At 33.1% G+C, this 18,826-nt stretch overlaps 1 long non-coding RNA gene across 1 annotated transcript in view; it reads left to right on the forward strand.

Annotated features, from left to right (window-relative positions):
- Positions 1-18,826, forward strand: part of LOC307182158 — a 329,662-nt gene that overhangs the window by 36,519 nt on the left and 274,317 nt on the right. Inside the window, exon 2 of the long non-coding RNA XR_013827137.1 lies at positions 14,695-14,770. This is a non-coding gene — a long non-coding RNA (uncharacterized lncRNA). The remainder of the gene's footprint in view (positions 1-14,694; positions 14,771-18,826) is intronic.

The following is an 18,826-nucleotide window of genomic DNA, read 5'->3' on the forward strand; positions in this document are numbered from 1 at the left end:
GTTGGAAAGCTATTTGTTGAATCTATACTCTGCATTTCAAGGGGGATTTTATGCAGCATAAAATAAAATATAAGGTAAATTGGAGAGCAAAGAATGCAAGCAAAATAAAGATATGCTTTGAAAGTCTTAGAAGCAATAAATATTTCCAGGAATATGAGCTAAAGCTTCTTTGTAAATGGATATATATTTTAACACTCTATTGCCTGCTGACTAAGTTGAAAGAGGAAATATTCTGGTCCAAATAGTAATCATTGCTGACGAAAGGAGTACGGACGTTTATATGCAGAGAGATACTTTTTGTCCCAGAAATAAATTTAAGATTTTATTATGCGGTTGCCTTCTTTAGGGACATTTGGAAGTGTAATGAATATTGTCTCCTCTACCACCAGAAACTTATTTTTGTTCTTGGTTCAGTAACTGCAATATAAGATGTGATTAAAATTTTAGAGCCAGTTATTTCAGCCAACTAAGCACATTCCTTTACCTTTACCCATATGGTTATTTCACTGGACTTCCTACCGCCATCCATATTCATACCCATGGCATTCTTTCATAAAGCCACCCTGTGCGTTTATTTCAATATGGTTCAATACCTTTCTTCACAGGGCTGTAATTTGTCTCCTCGTAAATAGTTTTATTGTGTTTGTGGATCATGCAATATCTTCTGGGGAAAAAAAATCTCTTAATACTTAACTTTCAGTAGTATTTAATGTCCTCACTGCAATGGAATATAGTTTTTCTCAGAAGAAATAAAATCACAGTTATTTCAAAGACTCTTCCTACTTTCACCTCCACAAAATTGAAGGGAAATTATGTAAATGATTTGTGAATAATACAGCCCACCTCTTGTATTAAACAAGGAAACATTGTACTTCAGCATTTTTCTTTTGCCTTTTTAAAAGGCTCTTTCCTCTTAAATGCAGGCTAGCCACTTTCCTCTTTTTACTCTTGCTATTACCTGCTATGCTCTAAGATATACATCTCTCTTCGATAAACAGTTTAGACCACATTGCTTTGCTTTTAATTAGGAAATTATTCTTGAAAAATTCAGCACTTGTTTGGTAATTTTTCCCTCAACATCTGGTGCACAGATTTCCTTGAAACCTTTGATTTTTGAGAATTTCAGTCCTATTTTATTTTATCTCCTTGTAGGAAGGTGACAACAGAAGTATCATCAGTGTTTAATATTTTAGCCTTCCTAAGATCTTGATGAAATTCCTCTCTTGATTTACTATGTCTTACCCTTCCAGTGTTAGGATTACATTGCCTCAAGCAGTTCATCTTAACCACGTTATCACAGCGTCTCTCTCTCAGACTCACTGTGTTCAGACTCCATCCACCTTTGTTTCTTCATCTAATCAAGATTTCATTAACATGTCCTTCAAAAATTGAGTTGTAACTCAGTTTCCCTTTTCTATACAGCTGTCAATTGATGCAAAATAGCAATAGGTATTCATATTTTATAAATTTATGGAATGCATTTTACCAATTAATTTATAGATAGTTCAATGCAGGGTAAGGTTAATCTTTGGAAAAAATTGATATATAAACATACTTAAAACGGATAAATAAGTAATACATTATTATCTAATTGGGTAGGATATTTGCATGATATTTGTATAATGTTTTATATTGTCACATTCATTAAAATTAGCCTTGTAGTATGAATAGTGCATATATATCTCAAAAAATTACAATTGAGAAGAAAGGCTAAAGAAAAACATTAAGTATATAGTCAAAGCCCCTGGCAAAGTCTGAAGCCAGAATAATATCAGACAAAATAGAGAGTAATAGAAAAGCATTGCTAAATAGAGGGTAATTTGATTATGATTAATGATACACTCATCAGAAAGATGTAACTACAAAGAAAAATGTAATAATCTATAATGTAAGATTTTAATACACCACTCTCAGTACCTGATATATGAATCATACAAAACAGCAAACATCATGAAAGTTTAACCAATTCAATGAGCAAGCATGATCCGGTAGACACATATAAAACACTGTGCTGACACTTGCAGTATAATTTTTTTTAGAATACATCGAATGGTTTTTAAAATTGACTAAATGCTGAGCCGTAGAAAAAGTCTTAATACATTTCAAAGGGCTAAAATCTTATGTCATATTGTCTTTGATCAGATAGAAAATTCCATATATCTGGGAGTGTACTCTTAAATATTGCTTGAAAAAAGTTACAATGGATATTTGAAAATATATTTACCTGAAAAACAAACAAACAAAATTTGTTGGACCCAGCTAGAGCAATTTTTAAAGGGAAGCTAATGGCTGTAAATCCATATGCTAAAATTTAAAAAGTCTAAGATATCAAAATGTTATGCATCCATCTCAAGAAAATGATATGCAAGTTAAATTCTCAGAAATTAGGACAATGGGAATAATAAGGATCGAGCAGAAAGTAATGACATAAATAATACAATAGAGGAAATCAACCGAACAAATGGCTCTCTGGAAAGATTAATAAAATATATTTACACTTTCTAAGACAAATCAAGAAAGATGAGAGAAGACAAAAATATCCAATCTCAGATAAAAAAGAGGAGAATACTATAAATGCTAGAGATATTAAAAAGATAAAACTTAATGTCAACAAATGTGAAAAATTTAGATTTTATCATATTGCTTGAATTATGCAACATCAAAACTCACACAAGAGAAAATAGAAATCCTGAATAGCTTGCTATTTTAAAAAAAATTGAATCTATATTTAAAAATCTTCCAACAAATAAAACTACATAGCATAATTATATTACCCATTATTTCTGGCAAATATTTAAGGAAAAGATAATTCCAAAATCATGCAAGTATTTCTAGAAAATAAAGAGAGGAAGCATCCAAATGCAGTTGACCCTTGAGCAATGGGGGAGTTAAGGGTAAAGACACTACATGCAATTTAAGTCTACATATAACTTATAGCCAGCCCTCCACGTATGCAGCTCTTCCATATCCTTGTTTCTTCTGTACCTGCAGTTCCACATTCATGGATTCAACCAACCCCAGATTGTGTAGTATTGTAATATTTACTACTGAAAACTCTGCTTATAAGCGGACCTGCACAGTTCAACCCTTGTTGTAAAGGGTCAACTGTACATTTTAAAAAATTAAATAAATTTGGCATGTAACATTGTGTAAATTTAATGTGTATATGTTTCTTTGATACATTTAGATGTTGTTGTGTGATTGTCATTATAGCAATATTTATCATATTACACAATTACAGTATGATATTGTTGTCTATATTCATTATACTCTACATCAGATTTTGATAACTTATTTACTACTTCTTGCACGTATGTACCCTTAAACAACACCAGTCTTATCCCCCAACCCCCATCCACTGGTAACCACCAATTCTCTCTTTTTTTTAAAATGAATTTGACTTTATTAGATTTCACATAGTAGTGATATCATACAACACTTGTCCTTCTCTGTCTGACATCTCACTTAGCATAATGTGCTCAAGGTCTATCCACGTTGTCACAAATGGCAGGATTATCTTCCTTTCTCATAACTGAATTATATTCCATTGTGTATGTATGCTGCATCTTTTTAATCCATTATTCCTTTGGTGGACATTTAGGTTGTTTACATATATTGGCTAATGTGACTAATGCTACAATAAACATGGAATGCATGAAATTGAAATTCTGTTTTCATTTTCTTTGATTATATAACCAGAATATATGGATCATATGGTGGATCTATTTTTAATTTCTTAAGGAATCTCCATATTATTTTCCACAGTGGTTCGACCAATTTACTTTCCTGCTAATGGTGTATAAGGACCCCCTTTTCACAACATCCTTGCCAGCACTTGTTGTTTCTTCTCTTCTTGATGACCACTCTAACTGGTGTGAGGTGATATTTCACTGTTTTTTTTTTATTATTATTTTTTTTCGGTACAAAAAATGATTTTTGTATGTTGATTTTGTATCCTACAACTTTACTGAAATTATTGCGTAGTTACCACCATTTTTGATTGACTTTTTGAGATTTTCTGTGTATAAAAATGTATTAACAAATAATGATAATTTTACTTTTTCTTTTCAATTCAGATGTCTTTTGTTTCTTTGTCTTGCCTAATTGCTCTAGCCAGGATTTCTACTTCTATACTGAATAGAAGTGGTGAGTGTGGGCATTCTTGTCTTGTTCTTGATCTTACAGGAAAAGCTTTCAATTTTTCTCCATTCAGCATAATGTTAGCTGTTAGTTTGTGGTATATGACCTTTATTACATTGAGGTTTGTTCCTTCTAAACTCAATCTGTTAAGGGTTTTTATCATGAAAACATGTTATATTTTTGTCAAATGCTTTTCCTGCCTCTATTGAGATGATCACATAATTTTTATCTCTCATTTTATTGATATGATATATTAATTTATTGATTTGCATAAGTTGAACTGTCCTTAAATCCCATGGATAAATCCTACTTGGTGATGGTGTATAAACCTTTTCATATGTTCTTGAATTAAGTTTGCCCATGTTTTGTTCAGAATATTTGCACTGATATTTATCAAGGATATTGGTCTATAGTTTTCTTGTGGTATTGTTATCTGGTATTGGTAATGGTGGCTTCATAGAATGGGTTTGGAAGTGTTCCCTCCTCAAGAACAAGTTAAGAAGACATTCTATAGACTAACAAAACTTAGTATTTAAGATGATGTGGCATTGAATAAATGATAGACAAAGGTCAACTGAAAAGAATTAGTGAGTACACTAACAGCCCAATACTTATACATAATCTTAATTTAGGACAGAGACAGTGGGGAAAAATGGTATTTTAATAAATCGTGCTGAGTCATTTGAATGTCTATACAAAGGACAGTAAATCTTGGCTTGTTTTGGTAATGTTACCCGCATACTCAAACTTGATGATTTGATCCAAGGACTCATAAGAATTGATAGCAGGTTTTATATATGTATGATAAGCAAACAGATAAAGAACAACAGAAACACGAAAAAAAGATAAGCATTGGGCAAACTTCTGAGGAATAAGGTACAGGCTTCCATGTTCTTCCACTTCTGGTACTGGATAGAATGCATTTATCTCTGGCCTGTGACTTTCTGGGACACATGAAAAGTGTCCCTTCTCAGGGTGTTGATGGAAGGCTGGTCACATAAGCATATCCTGTTATGTGACCAGCGATGGTAACTGAAACACAGGAACCCCAAAATGAAAACTAGTGCACATTATCGATCTTGGTGTTTGTGCAAAGCAAAACTGATAAGTTGATATGGCACAACTTATTTTTCCAGATAAAAAAATCATCAGTCATTAACATAAAGAACCTTCCAAGGAGCACATTCTTGGGAGTTGGCCAAGGGTTCATGATGGTTACAGGCAGCTTTGAAGACATGTGAGGACTGAGCAAACAGACCTGTTATGTTAATTCTTTTTCACACAATCCTATTTCACACCAAGAATTAATTATAAGTAGAGTGTAGATTTAAATAGAAAAACAAAGTAACAAAATTTATAGAAGATAATAGATATCACCTTTACCTTAGAATAAGGAATGATTTCTTAAATGGGGAACACAGTGTATAACCATAAAGCAATGACTGACAAATTAGGTTTAAATTAATAATTTATATTCATCAAAAATAGAGTTAACATTTGTAAAAGGAAAAGCACAGATCAGAGAAGACATTTGCAAAACATATGCCTAATGAAAGAACTCCTACAAATCAGTGATAAATCAGCAGAGAAAATGTGCAAAATACTTGAACAGGCTTCACAAAAGAGAATGTTTAAATAGGCAATGAAAGTATGAAAGTTTACTCAGCCTCATTACTAACCAGGGAAATGCAAATTTAAAACCATAATGATATATCACTCCTTACCCACCAGATAGGCTAAAATTAAAATGCTTGAAATTAAGAAATATTGGTGATGATATGGACAAATTAAAAATCTTATGTATTACTGGTGGAAATGGGATTTTATATAGTCACTTTGGAAAGCTGTTTGCCATTATCTACTGATGTTAATACATTAATATCCTTTGATCTAAAAAATATTTTTTCTGAGAGTATAACTAACATAAATGCATGTATATGTTTGCCAAAAGATACACATGAAAGAGTGGATAGTAATAGCATTATCCGTATAGGCCAAAAGCTAGAAAAAACTACACTGTACATCAAAAGAACAGATAAATAATTTACGGCTTATTATATGAAATATTTTACACAATGATAAAAATAATTGAAATCTACTTGCATATATTCACATGGAAGAATTTTCCAACATTATGATGAGTGAAAAAACTAGATAATAGATGTATATTATGTAATTCAATTTATATAAGGTTAGAAACAAGCAAAATAATAACTGCAGTTTTTGAAATCTGGTTAAAGACTACCTTTAAGGAAGAGGAAATGATAAATATTGGATTCAGGAAGGGAAATTCAAAGTGTCAGTGTTACACTATTCCTTTTTTTATGTTACACTGAAACATCTTTGTTTATGTAACAGTGGCCATCTTTCACTGAGCAAATTACTTTATCTCATTTGAGTTTAGAAACTGTCCAGGAAAATAAATTATATACTTATTGTTTTTTAAATGTGGGCAATTCAAAACAACATGGTTGATTTGATTAAAAATCAATTTCATTATAAGGGTATGAGCTAGCTTAAAGAAATGAAGGAAAATTTCAACCAGGCTTTGGAAACCACGCAAACCAGAGTAGCTCTTAGGATTCAGTTTTCAGTAGTAAATTAACATGTTCTTCTGTAGGTAACACTGGGGAAAAAAATCAGCTCATTTCCTTCCTTTTGCCACTATATTAACTTCTTATTGTAACCTTGACAAATTTCCACACACTAAGTGGCTTTAAGCAACACATATTTATTCTCTTAAAGTTCTGGAAGTTGGAAGTAAAAAATGGATCTGCAAGCAGGTGTTTTTCCTGTAGGCTGTAGTAGAGACAGTGTTCCTCGCCTTCTCCAGCTTCTAGAGAATACCTACATTCCTTAGCTCATGGCCCTTCTCCATCTTCAAAGTCTGCAGTATAGTGTAATCTCTCCCTGGCATCTACTTCAATTCTTATGCATTCTAACTCTGATCTTCCTGCCTCTCTCTTATAAAAAACTTTGTGATTGCATTGGACCTGCCCAGACAATGAAGGATAATCTCCCCTTCTCAAGATTCTGCAAAGTCTCTTTTACTTAGTAAGATAATATATTCGCAGGTTCTGGGGATTAGGATATAGACATCTCTGGGGGGCATTGTTCAGCAAACCATGGTCATTTTGATTAAACTGGGCCTTCTAAAGGGAGAATTTATTTCAATTATTCCATATGCCTAATTTTTCATGAGGAATGTTCAAGTACCAAGATTGAGCAGACAATCAAATTCATATAATATTTCAGGGATTGCTATTATCGTGTGTGTGTGTTTTTGTGTGTACAAATCATAGCTTTTCAGGTTTTATAGGGTGTGATTAGGTTAACATCCCCTCATGTTGTGATAACTTCAAAGAAATGTGATAGTCACATCACATAAAATTTAGTGTGCATATCAAAACTGATGACACCACTTGTGCACCAAGAGGGTAGGTAAAGGTCTATTACTAACATAATGAGGCTTTCTGGAAGGAACAAGGCTGACTCTCAAGCAGGTCTAGAAATGGCTTGAGATGGCAAGGAAAAGAGACTGACTGGGATTTTACTGTGGTTAGAGGGTAGGACTGAGTTGATGGTTCTCCTGCACATGCAGCCTAGGGCAAAAGGAGGGAGCACTCAGGCCCTTTTATCAGCTGGCCCAGATGAGGGGCGAAAAGGAAAGGGAGTATTGGGCCTGAAAACTCTATGAAGTATCTCAGGTCCCGTGAACAACTAAGATTTAGTTGTAAGATAATAGACTGCTTCCCATCCCCCTACATCTTGCCACCAATCAACAAGGTTCCAATGTGTTAACAGTGGATTACTCAGAGAGCCAAAAGGCACAGACAGTATTTAAGAATTTCTTAAGGAAGCCCCGAGACAACAGGGAAGAAAGAAAAAAGAGAGTAAACATACTACAGGAAATTTAAGCTCCAGGCATCTATGCTAAAGCAACCACTGAACATGCCAACAACAAACCAGTTTATCATAAAACCTCATTAAAAACCCAATTACCTTGGTTCTTACTACTTGATACATTATGTCCAGGTTTCACCAAAAATTTACAAGTTGTGCTAAAGAGCAAAGGAAAACACTGAAGGATTTTGGCTAAGCTAAGGACGGTCGTGCCCACCCGGCTGCTGGAGCTGTTCTGCTGCAGTACCAGCTGAGCGGAACCCAAAACAGATGTAGTAACTCCACTCATTGGGCAGAACTTAAGGCCATCTCATAACTCTGGCAAATACTCCCTTAGATTAACCTTGGTATATTTTTCTACTGATTCTTGGGCTGTTCCCAATTGCCTCACTGTTTGATCTGCCCTTGAAAAATTAAATACTGGCAAATTGTAGACACCGTTCTTTGGGGCCATGAAATGTGGAAACAAATCATGGCTATTTATATAAATACCTGGGTAATTCATGTGGATGTCCATGGTAAAAGATCATTTTCTGATGCAACTGACTAGAAACAAGCTGCTGATCAAGCCTGCACTCCTCAGATTGTGACAATTACTGCCTAGATCAATCATCGTACTAGACATGGCAACATATCCACTACTATAAACTGAGCTACCACTGTATGATAGACCTGTGACTCCCGCCAAAAGTTTACTAGGTTATCTCCCAGTAGACTAGATCTCATTGCACTAGGTGTTTCCCGTATGTGTTCCACATCTGCAGATTGACTATATCAGGCCTTTGACCCCAGCTCAAGGCCACACATCATGTCTCACCACTGTTGATACCTTTTCAGGTTGTTATTACTGTTCCAGTCTGACCAACTGACCTGAGCTACAATGTGGTGCCCCTTGAAACTACTCTATCATTTTTTTTTTACTTTTATTAATCATTTACAGTCTAACAACGGTATTTTCTAATCACAAAAGCAATTCAACAATACACTGATAGTTAAGATATTCAGCGGACCTTCTTCACTTCCTATCATCTACTGGTATCTTTTATTGTTGCACGTTGGAACATCTTCCTCCAAAAATGACAAAAAGACTTCTTAATCTACCTCCTCCACCTCTTTGTGGTCTATACACATTAGAAAGACAGTTTCGTTGCTGAATGCAGCTACCTCCAGGAAGGAATAATCTCTTCTTGGTTGCTTGCTGGGCTGCTATCAGGATAAAAATAGGAACATTAAATAGACCTATTTTGAAATTTTATTATTTCAGGCTCTCCTGTTTCCCATGGGAAAATCAATCTCCTATGCCCTCTATATTTGATTTTTTTTCTTAAAGCCTATATTAAATAATAATAAATGATAATGAAGAACTTTGTACAAACAATTAACAGACTTCTACAAATTAAAGGGATATTATTAAGGTTTTTGTTGTTGCTGTTGCTTTTGATATTTTTGCTTTTTCCTTTGATTGGAAGTGATCGTCTCAAAAATGTAATACATATTAATAGGGGTTGAGGATACTTCTGATCCCTACCAAATGGTGGAGCAAACAGGCACTTAGATATTTGAATTTTTGACACACAGAACATACAGCCAATCACAAAGTGGATATGTCAATGCATTAAATTCTAGAAACATCTATCTCTTTCTTTTAACCTCAATATTAAATATAATTAAGTGAAACGACCATTGGTCATTTCCTAAATTTGCCATTCGTATGGGCTCACTTTCTCTCTCTCAATGACGCTAGATTTTCCCTACATTTTAGAACTATTTCTGTTCCAAAAAAGCCCTGATTTTCTTCTACGCTGGTGCTGGTTTCCTTTATTTCACTTGCTTTTTTTTTTTTTTTTTTTTCAGTTTGCTGACTTGGTTTGGAAGCCAAGATTCTGCATCAAATTGTATGATTCTTAACTAGATATGAGTTTGTAAGAGCATTTGATTTTCATTATTTCTCGGCTATGGTATCCTGGTTTACACCTGGTTGAATTCATTTTGTCATATTCCCCTATCTTTATGGAGATAGAACGGTGCTCAAAAACCAATTTCTTAATTTATTAATACATTAGTGAAGAATCCTCACAGATTTTTGACCCTCCTTCTTCAATTTTTCCACCTTACCTATTATGACTAAGGGTTGGGAGGAGAGAATAAACTTTATTGTCCCAGGAAATGATTGGGCCTACAACCATGATGAAGGAAGAGAGAAAGTAGATTTCAGGTACATGCATTTTATTAATAAAGCTAAAGTCAAAACAGTCTTTTAAATCTTGATGTTGGCACATGCCCTGTGCACGCAACCAAAATTATGTTTTGATGATAGAGAATAAGAGGACATACTCAGGGTCATTATCTGTATGTTCCCTAGTTCTTCCAGAAAAACTAAGTGGCATTGTTTTGTAATGCTTTACTTCACCAATACATGTATGCTTTGAATGTTTTTAACTCAACATATCAAAAGTTAAAGTGACAAGAATTTATGATATATTCCATTCAAGGATGACCTTAATAAAGTTTGAAAACTAATCTTCAGAATCTCTGTATCCTTGGGATGCCACTCTACTTAAGGAAATAAATCTCTGATGAAATTTAGCCTGGTATAACAGAGAAAAGCCCTAATATGGATTACTTTTGGAGCAGTTTGCCATATTTTATTCTCCTTTCCTCTGTCATGATTTACCTTAATACAAACCCTGAGAGTACCATCATTTTCCATTACAGCTATTTAAACAATAAATTAATTTATGCAAATGTGCTAATAATTTTCTTTCTCTGTTAATATAATTACTTTTGAACAGGGCCGTTCTGGAGATATAGTGGTTCATATCACACGAATGACAGTAACAGGGAATTTACACTTTCCACATTACACTGGGTCATGTAATACTTTGGTTCTTCTCAAAATGTGTCCCATAAAGAACAGTTACTCTGAATTTACAACTGGCTCTTTTCTGACCATTAAGTTAAATGGCAGTTGTTTTGTTTTTCTCAGCCCTTGGTTTGTCTCTCAAGACTTTCTCATAATTTACCTTCTTGTAAATACAGACATGCAGAAACACAAATGACTATTAAACATGCAACTAAGTATTAAACTTTATACTAATTAGGAAATAAAACTATAACAGATATATGACACTTAAAATATTTTTAAGGAAAGATACAGTTGACCCTTGAACCACATGGGTTTGAACTGTGCAGGTCCACTTACACACAGATTTTTTTTTTCCAATAGTAAATACTTCAGTACTACAAAATCCCTGCTTGATTGAATCTGAGGATGCAGAGGCTCAGATAAGGAGGAATCATTTATGTGGAGAAACCTTAAATACAGAGGGCCAACTATAAGTTGGATTTTCGACTGCTTCGGGGGCTGGTGCCACTAACCCTTTGCTCAAGGGTCAACTGTATTTTCATTGTAACTGAATAGAATATATACTGGTAAATGTCTACTGAAGATACACTTTTCTTCCTCCTTAGTAAAAACTTTTTTCTGAATTTTTATGGATAACAATGCATCTGTTAGGAAACGTTTTTATTTAAAATTTTAACCTTTATGATGTATAATTGATGTACACAAAATTGCATGCATTTAATGTATTCATCTTGCTAAGTTTGAACATATGCATACACTGGTGATATTTCACCACAATTAAGATACTAAACACATCCATCTCCTCCAAAAACTTCCTTCTGTTTGTGTGTATGTGTGGTAAGAACACTTAATGTGACATCTATCTTATTTTAAAGTGCACAATAGTATATGGTTAACTATAGGTACCATGTTGTACAGTAGATTGCATCTGGGTTTGGTCATGTGATGTAGTTCTAGCAAATGATGTGAAGGTGATTGTGGTGATGGGATTTCAGATAAGGCTGTTAAAGACAATGTACCAGCAAAATTTCCTAGAAAGTGCTTTCTCTTTGCCCTTCCTTTCTTCCTTGTTTCTTTCTGAAAATTGGATCACAAGTATGGTGTGAGAGCATCTTTCTTATACTTGAGTATTAAAGTCAGCAAATCATAGGATGCTGGCACAATGAGATAGAAAGAGACTGAGTCTCAGATATCATGGAAGAGCTACAGAAGCCTTGTACTACCTACTTCTGGACTTCTTTTATATAAAAATTAAGCACTTATTGTATTCATTCACTTTTATTTTAGGCTTTTTGTTTTATGCAGTTGCCTAATTCAAATGCATGCACTAATTCTGGGGAAATAGATTAAACAATCTCACTGGTTGTTTTGTTTCTGCATTTAGGACAATTACTCAAATATTTTAAATTACTTAAACATTGTGCATTTTAATTACCTTTATGCAAAATATAAGGTTTTTCTCTTTAGCTTCTTAGTTTATGGACTTTTTTCCTCCACTTTATTAAGATAATTTACATATAACATTGTTCATTGTTTAAGGTGTACAACATGTTGATTTGATACACTTATATATTGAAAAATGATTACCACTACAGCATTTATTAACACCTGCATCACAATACATAGTCACCATTTCCTTTTTTTTGTGGTGAGAATATTTAAGATCTGCTCTTTCAACAGCTAGAGTATATTCATTATGCTGTGCATCAGATCCCCAGACCTTATTCATCTTTTAGCTGAAACTTTATACTCTTTGACCAATATCTCCTCTTTTTCCCCAACCTCCTGCCTCTGGTAACTACCATTTTAGTCTGTTTCTATGAAGTTGACTTTTTAAAAATTTGTATATAAGTGATAGCATACAGAGTTTCCCTTTCTCTGTCTGACTTGTTTCCCTTAGCATAGTGACCTCAAAGTCCATTATACAGTTGAAAATGACAGGATGTCCTTTTTTCACATGGCTGAATAATATTCCATTGCATATATATATACCATATCTTCTTCATCTGCTTATCCATTGACTGGCACTTAGGTTGTTTCTATATCTTGGATATTGGGAGAAAAATGCACCAATAAACATGGGAGAGCAGATATTTCTCTAATATTCCCTTTTCATATTTTTTAATCTATACCCAGAAGTAGAATTGCTGGATCATATGGTAGTTCTATTTTTAATTTTTTGAGGAAGCTCCATACTGTTTTTCAGAGTGGCTGAACAAATTTACATTTCCACAAACAATGAAACAGTGTTCCCTTTTCTCATCAGTATTGCTATTTCTTGCCTTTTTGATGATATCCATTTTAAAAGGTATGAGGAAATATCTCATTGTGGTTTTGATTTGCAGTTCCTTGATGATTAGTGATGTTGAGTACCTTTTTGTGTACTTGTCTGTATATCTTCTTTGGAAAAATTTCAGTTCAGTACCTCTGCATATTTTTAAACAGGAGCAATATACACATTAGACCAGATGGACTTAACAGATATTTATAGAACATTCCATCCAACAGCAACAGAATACATGTTCTTCTTAAGTGCATACAGCATATTCTTCAGGATAGATCATATGTTTTGCCACAAAACAAATCTTAAATTTAAGAATTTTGAAATCATATGAAGCATCATTTCTGTACACAGTGGTATGAAAGTAGAAAACAGTTACAAGAAGAAAACTAGAAAATTCACAAAAATATAAAGGTTAAACAACATGCCTATAAACAATGAATGAGTCAAAGAAGAAATCAAAAGAAAAATTCAAAAATATCTTGAAACAAATGAAAATGAAAACATGACATACCAAAAGGTATGAAATGCAGCAAAAGCATTTCTAAGAGAGATATTTATAGCAACAAATACCTTCATTAATAAAAAAGAAGAATCTTGATTTGTCTTCTTCCCTCATACTCACATCCAAATAATGAGAATTCTTCTGGCTTCTCCTTGTAATACATTCAGATACCAATCCTTCACTACTATGTCTCTTGCTACCATCCTAATCTAACCCCACAGCACCTAAATTTCTCTCCTAGGCCAATGCAGTAAAATTCTAAGGGATCTTCCTTCTCTTACTCCTTCATTCTCCTGTCCATAGAGCAGCTAGAGGAAGAGGCTGGAGATGATGGGATTTTTAAAAGCTCCCCCCAACAATATATCTGCTTTTATTTTTATTTGATTGCCTCTTTTTCAATTGTATTTTATTTGTCTTTTGCCTCTCTCCCTCTCTAGTTATTAGTATGCTCTTACAGAGGCTTATTTCTATTGTTTTTGTTGTTGTTGCTGAATCTCAAATACTACTATAGCATCTGACACATAAAGATTTTAATACACTTTTGTTGAATGGATGCATGGATTGTGAAACTTGGTATAAACCTATATGCTTAATATCAGCAAAGTGTTTAAATGAATTATGGGAAATCCATTCAGTGAACAATTTGCTGCTGTATAAATAATTATGTAGCATATTTTGTTTTATTTTAAATGAAATTTACTTTTAAGAAGAGATTTAGTTTTATTTTTAAAAGTTGTAAAGGTAGTACAGAGAGTTCTCATGTAACCCAAACACAGTTTTAGCGGTTATTAACATTATTACATTTGTATGGTACATTTCTTACAAATAATGGATGAATATAAATACATTATTATTAGCTAAGCATATTTTATTCAGATTTCCTTAAATTTTACCTAATATCTTTTTCACTCCTAGATCCCATCCAGAATATCACATTATTCATAATTTTCTATCATTCGTCATTCCATCATTCAAGTTCATTCATCATTTCTCTTTCAGGTCCTCTTGGCTGTGCAAGTTTTCCAGATGTTCCTTGTTTTTGATGACCTTGACAGCTTTGAAGAGCACTGGCCAGGTATTTTATAGAATGACCTTCTATTGAGATTTTTCTGATATTTTTTCTTACCGTGAATCAAAGGTTATAGCGTTTGGGAGGAAGAACGTAGAGGTCAAGTGCCATTTTCATCACATAATACCAAAGGCACATACTATCAACATGACTTACAACAGTTGGTGATGACCTTGAGCACTTGGCTAACATAGTGTTTGTCAAGCTTCTTTGTTGTAAAGGGACTCTTGTTTACCTCTGTCATGCTGTACTCCTTAGAAGGAAGTTACTATGCTTAGCCCACAGGTGAGGAGTAGGGAATTATGTTCTGCCTCCTTGAAGACAGAGTATCTATGTAAATTATTTAGAATTTTTCTATATCGTAGGTTTACCCTCATTTTTATTCAGGTTATTTATTTATATCAGTATGGACTCATGTGTACTTAGTCTACATTTTGGGTTATAATTAAATGTAAGTTTATTTTGTCATTCAAATTACTGAAGAGCTTTGAATTTTGGGAGGTTTTTCAGTTGTCTCCTGTGTCATTTGGCATACTACAACCATTGTGGGTGTTATTTTGCATACTTCCTTACTTTCTGATATTATGAGTTCTCTTGGCTCATGTATATTTCATAATATCAGTCATTTCTCTTAGGAGCATGGGTTTTTAAAATTGGAGAGTGGTGTTAGAAACCAAGACATAGGTGCTAGGTGTGCTTCTTGCCTATTGTCATTGCTTTCAGTTTTCCTCAACTGACAGAGCAAGGAAATATATGCTCTATACTAACATATATATATGCATGTATATCTATCAATATATGTGTATGTTACGGACTGTGTTTATATTAAGCTAAACTTGATCTCATAATGATGTCTCAAACTCTAATGTATCCGTTATCAAATGAGTCATTCTAGTTCCCCTCTCCTTGCTTATCTGCAATTTCCCACTCTAACAGTGAGAAAACTGGCTTCAATTGTCTGCCATCCATTTACTTAATTGTTCAGTTCCAGTATATATTTATAGTAGTACCAGAATTGTTAACCAATATCCTCTGGGGTTTAACTTTATCAGCTAGTGTACCTTGCTTATATACAGTTTATTTTGTCTTTAATTTTAGATAGTCCACTCATTTCTAAACTTAGGTCAGTGCCTGTTTTCCCTACCCAGTTCTGTGAGATTTCTTCATACATTTGTGTTATATTTGGATTCTTGCTACCTCATATTGTGAATTAGGAAGTGTTCTCTCTGCTTCTATTTTCTAGAAGAAGTTGTGGAGAATTGGTATAATTATTTTCTTAAATGTTCTTTAAATCATTTGTAAAACAATCTGTGCCTGATTATTTCTTTTTAGAGGGCTTATTAGTTATTGAATCAATTTCCTCAATAGATATAGGCCTATTAAAGTTATGTATGTTTCCTTGCATGCTTTTTGGTAGCATGAGTCCTTCACACAATTGGTCTATTTTATCTAAGATATCAAATTTGTGGATATTGTGTTGTGTATAGTGTTCCTTACCTCCTTAACAATTTTAATAAATAGAAAATATACTAAAGATAAATACTTTGAGGTGGAAACTCCATTCTATCTCATTTTTGCTTGCAGTTGATGCAAATGAAGTGACTGACAAAAGCATTCCTGTTGGGTAATTAAAAAAGAAACAACTAAAATTTAATTTGGGTTCTAAAACACATTTTAGTCACCAGTAATACTAAGAAAGGTTATCAAGTCATATATAAATGTTCACTCTTCCAATCGTGTAAAAATTAATGGGATTTATAAATTAAAGCAAAAGTCTTTCAAAAATCTTTCTGGCTTTCAAGTAAGGAAGTAGTCACAAGAAATTAAAAGTTCAAAATAAATTTTAAATCCCTTATTGAATATACGGAATATCAATATGGAAATCCGGCTAAATTGCCTTTCTTCAGGAACTAAGCATATATTGTATAATTAGAGTGATGTAATGTGCTACCATGGTAACACAGGAGTTTATATTCTGCAGCTGAATTTCTAAATTGAAATAATAAAACTCATCAATCATTTTTATTTTCACAAAGTGGTCAATAGGATCCTTACATTTCACATTTGCATGTAGTATAAAACATACATTCATATGTGTGGCAAAAGATATTATTGCATTTTTGTTAAGTATAGACATCATAAACCATAAGAACACTCAATTCAGTACTCAGATTTCCTTGGTTAAATTTAGAACCATCTCTACATGAATGTATGACAATTTATGTTTTTAAACATACAGCTGTCTATAGAAATAAAAGGATTATAATTTATTGTGCATTTACTCTGAGCATAATTATCTTACATATTTGAGATGTTATATTTAATTTCATCAGAAAAGTTTTTTTTAGGTATTATTATCTCTATTTTCCTGGTTTAAATGGGTATGACACTTGCCAAATCCATACAATTAATAAATTTATGAGCTATGCTTTAAATTCAGGTATTCTTGATCTCAGGCCCAAATATAAATCACTGTACAGTACCATCTATTATAATAGGTTTTCCAAATACATAAAATAGGAATTTGAAAGTTATACATTATAATATTATGATATATCCCTGAGAAAGTTGTTACAAGTATGCATATAATGAATATGAAATTTGTTATTAAAATGTGGAAGATAATTTTTTATAAAGTAAAGCATTAATCTCTTTTATAAATGTAGATTCATATAGAAGATTCATTTATAGGAGACTATGCCTATACCCATCAAAATCTATGCTGCATTCTTAGCTTTATCACTTAACATCTAGGTGACATGAGACAATTTATTCAAGTGTTTTTTTTCCTAGTTTTATTAAAAACAAAATAAATATAATAAAAGTATATTGATTTTGGGTTTGTTGGGAGGTGTATTAAGGTTATCCAGAGAAACAGAACCAATAGAGTGGATGGATGGATGGATGAATGGATGAGTGGATGGATGGATAGATAGATAGATAAACATATAGATATAAGAAGATTTATTATAGGAATTGGCTCAGGTGATTATGGAGACCAAAAAGTCCCATGCTCTGACACCTGCACTCTGAGAACCAGGAAAGCCAGTGATGTAATTCAGTATGAGTTTGAAGGATCAGAACCAGGAGCACTGATGTCAAAGTTCAGGAGGAGATGTGTCCCAGCTCAAGAAAAGAAAGCAAATTCACTCAACTTTCTGTTCTATTCTGACCCTCATTGGATTGGATGCTGCCCAACCATATTGGTGAGGATGTACTTGGTTATCTTCTTTACTCAGATTCAAAGACCCTCACAGACACAATCAGAAATAATGATTTTACAGCTGTCTGGGCATCCCTTAGCCTAATCAAGTTGACATGTTAAATTAACCATCACAGGTGAATTAAGTGAATTAATGCATATAAATTACTTTTGAAATTGCTTGCTGCTAAATAAGCAATAATAAATATAACTGTTATCTACAACACATGCTATCAGATTTCTTGAGTTGGGATCATAAAAAGTTAATCCATGAGTTTTGTGGATTTGCTGTAAGAAATGTTTGATGTATTACTTCACTAATGTGATTTGACATAAGGATTCCTGTTGATTATTTACACAGACTTACTGGGAAATATGGAGGATAATTAATATAATGAGTGACATCATCAAGCAGCAATAATTTAGCTGGAATCACAATAGTAGATGCAGTCTAGGAATAAGAAGTATGAATTTTACAAATGTAAATTTGTCTTTATATAATACAAGGAATGTCCCACATAATGGTCCGAATTACCATACCACTGTACTCTTTACTATCAAAAGATTGCTTTTCAGGAGTAGCATTATATTTATTATTTTATATTAGCTATTAATAAAATGTATCATATTTGCAAGATCTGACTTGAAGAGAACAGATCATACTTTTCATATATTTTAGTTCTGACGTGGCTAACAGCATGATCTATCATCCCACCTTATGTGAGAGAGCAAGTTACTCCATAAAATATTGGCAGTGTTTGAGTAGAGGATTTTGATGCACAGATGAAGATAATTAGAAAAAAAAATTAGTAATTAATAATTAATTATAATTAATAATTAAAAGCTGTTTGGACCAAAAT

This window comes from Stenella coeruleoalba (genome assembly GCF_951394435.1).
Source record: "Stenella coeruleoalba genome assembly, chromosome: 2".
Classification (NCBI taxonomy): Eukaryota; Metazoa; Chordata; class Mammalia; order Artiodactyla; family Delphinidae; genus Stenella; species Stenella coeruleoalba.